General features: G+C 45.2%; 1 non-coding gene across 1 annotated transcript; it reads right to left on the bottom strand.

Moving 5' to 3' along the window:
- Positions 1-774: 774 nt before the first annotated feature.
- On the bottom strand, positions 775-846 carry trnaq-uug (transfer RNA glutamine (anticodon UUG)). Its single transcript has one exon. It is a non-coding gene; the product is annotated as a tRNA-Gln (tRNA).
- Between the last annotated feature and the right edge of the window lie 2,465 nt (positions 847-3,311).

Genomic DNA, 3,311 nt, shown 5'->3' with positions numbered 1-3,311 from the left:
GAGTCATAGAATCCCTACAGTGCAGAAGGAGGCCATTCAGCCCATCAAGTCTGCACCACCAACTATCACACCCAGACTCTATTCCCATAACCCCATGGATTTACCCTGCTAATCCCCCTGGCGTTAGGGTCAATTTAGCATAGCCAATCAACCTTTGGACTGTGGGAGGAAACTGGAGCACCCAGAGGAAACCCACGCAGACACAGGGAAAACGTTCAAATTCCACACAGACCCGAGGCTGCAATCGAACCCGGGTTCTTGGCGCTGTGAGTCAGCAGTGCTAACCCAGTGCTAACTGTGAGTTAGCAGTGCCACCATGCTGCTCCCCCAAAACCCCCGAAAGGAAAGGTTGGAGAAACTTGGTTTGTTCTCACTGGAACGATGGAGGTTGAGGAGATAGAAGTCTACAAGATTATGAGGGGCATGGGTAGATTGGATAGTCAGAAGATTTTTCCCATGGTGGAAGAGTCAGTTACTGGGCGGCATAGGTTTAAGGTGTGAGGGGCAAGGTTTAACAAAGGCATATGAGGCCAGTTTTTTTACTCAGAAGGGGATGGGTGCCTAGAACTCTCTGCTGGAGGGGGTAGTAGAAGCAGATATGATAGTGGCTTTTAAGAGGTGTCTTGACAAATACATGAATAGGATGGGAATAGAGGGATGTGGTCCTGGAATGATAGGCATTTTTAGTTCAGCCGGTCAGCATAGTCGGTGCAGGCTTGGAAGGCTGAAGGCCTGTTTCAATGCTGTAATTTTCTTCATTCTTTGTTTAAAGCAAGTTTCCACTGAGATTTGAACTCAGATCGCTGGATTCAAAGTCCAGAGTGCTCACCATTGCACCACGGAACCTTATGGGAATGTTTGGGGTCAGAGGGACATAATCTCAGAATAAGGGGTCACCCATTTAAGACAGAGGTGAGGAGGAATTTGTCATCTGAGAGGGCAGTGCATCTGTGGAAGTCTTTATCACAGAGAGCTGTGGGAGCACTATTCATGCTTATGCACAAGTTCACAGTAACTTCAGATTTTCCAGAAAGACACGAATCCCCTTAGAAATCTGGCTTCACTGTCATTTTTTTTATGTTTGTTGTTTTCTTGTTCCTACATGTCCTTTTAAAAAAGAAAGTTTACTAAACAAACAATATTCAATAAGGAAGATGGTAGATCCAAGCACTGAGAAGTAGCTGGGGTTCGACAGACAGTGAGAAAAGCTGGAGATGTATAGCTAAAGTTAAAGTTGTATTAGTCACAAGTAAGGTTTACATTTACACTGCAATGAAGTTACTGTGAAATTCCCCTGGTCCCTAGTCACACTCCAGTGCCTATTCAGATCAAAGCCCCTAACCAGCATGTCTTTCAGACGGTGGGAGGAAACCCCACCACCTGGAGGAAACCCAAGCAGACATGGGGAGAATGTGCAGACTCTACACAGACAGTCACCCAAGCCAGGAGTCAAACCGGGTCCCTGGCGCTGTGAGGCAGCAGTGCTAACAACTGTGCCATCATGCTTGCGTACCATTCAGAAGTGTGGTGCAAGATTATAGTGGCTAATTTAACCTTTAAAACAAGAGGAAAAGGGCTTGACCAGAGGCTAGGGCTTAAACATTTCCCTGATGGCCAGAATATGCCAACCTGTTAGCAACCTGTCTGGACCAAGCTGAGCTTTCCAATGCTCGCTGCTGGAATTAACCAAGAAACGGAATACATTTTGAACTCAGGTTCATAGCTCCCTGCGTGTTAAGATGCACCTCTTGAAGTCTCAAGTTACTTGACTTAATTAATAGACCCTTTTCAAACAGCTGATATCAAATAAACTTAAATCTTGATCTTGCACAAATGAAGTTGAGTAGATTGCATCTCCCAGTTCCAGTGCATGATCCTGCAAAATGTTTTGGTGCTTATTTTTAAATGCAGAGTCCCTTGTGAACAACACAGGCACACTATGGCCGTGAGTTAGAATTCTACATAATCTAATTTGAACTCATCTGTCAACTAAGCGTTTACACTGAGATAAACTGGAATTCCCAGGCGCACCAAAGCTGGCAGTATACAAAGTGCATAATTACCATATGTTCAAAATTTTGATCCATTCTACAGATACAAATTACAGGAAATGGGCATTTGTAATTTGCTATTCTATGTCTAGATCCTTCTTTAAAATGACTCCTCCCTCTTCTGGTACTTCGGACTGAGTTTTCTAATGCTTCACGCACCAGTTAAGTGGGTGTTAGAGGTGGTGGCATAGTGGAATTGTCACTGGTCTATTAACCCAGAGACCCAAGGGAAACTCCTGCCCACTGACCTCAGATGGAATTTTTTATCTTTGGGGCGAACGCAGCTGGAAACTCCTGCCCGCAGACTGTGGGTACGTGGGTTCAAATCTTACCGAGGCAGATGTTGAAATTTGAATTCAATAAAAATCTGGACTGCAAAGTCAAATGATGACCAGGAAACCATTGTCAATTGTTGAAAAAACCCATCTGGTTCACTAATGTCTTTTGGGCAAGGAAATCTGCTGTCCTTACCTGGTCTGGCCTACATGTGACTCCAGAGCCACAGCAATGGGTTTGACTCTTAAATGCCCTCTGAAATGGCCCAGCAAGCCACTCAGTTCAAGGTCATTTAGGAAAGGACAATAAATGCTGGCCCAGCTAAGGATAGTAAGAAGTCTCACAACACCAGGTTAAAGTCCAACAGGTTTATTTGGTAGCAAAAGCAGATGTTGTGGAGTGCCTTTTGCTACCATATAAACCTGTTGGACTTTAGCCTGGTGTTGTGAGACTTGTTATTGTGTTTACCCTAGTTCAACGCTGACATCTCCTTTCCAGCTAAAGATATCCACACCCCATAAATTAATGAAAAAATTATTTTCACCTTCATGCGCAGGTCAATAGAATCCAGTCAACACATAGGATTACACAGGTTGTAAAGCACAAAACAGGCCATTCAGCAAACCAGCCCGTGTGCGAAGTGTGGGACGGGGGGTGGGGGGGATCTGGTGCTTGTTATTGACAAAGGCCAAGATGACTGAGTGAGAAAAAGTGTTGGGGAAGTGAAGGGGTCCACTTGGAGACTGGGGATAACTCACTTGGCTAAGCGAAGAAAATCATTCATCTTCTTCTGGTGCTGCTGCCCTGTCTTCTTTGGAGTGCAGTTGCCCTGACCAGGGCTGCCACTGCATCCCAGGTGGGGGTGGTGACCCTGCTGTAAGGCTATCTCCTGAAGCAGGGGATAGGGGGTGTCTCGCCTCTATTCAACTCCGATCATTTAATGGACACTTTTAGCACCTTTCTCAGCTTTCTCCATGACCGTTT

Source organism: Carcharhinus amblyrhynchos, chromosome 29 (genome assembly GCF_965287045.1).
Source record: "Carcharhinus amblyrhynchos chromosome 29, sCarAmb.v2.hapA, whole genome shotgun sequence".
NCBI classification, from domain to species: Eukaryota; Metazoa; Chordata; class Chondrichthyes; order Carcharhiniformes; family Carcharhinidae; genus Carcharhinus; species Carcharhinus amblyrhynchos.
The sequence above is the reverse complement of the archived record's forward strand: the minus strand, read 5'-3'. Positions and strand labels throughout refer to the sequence as shown.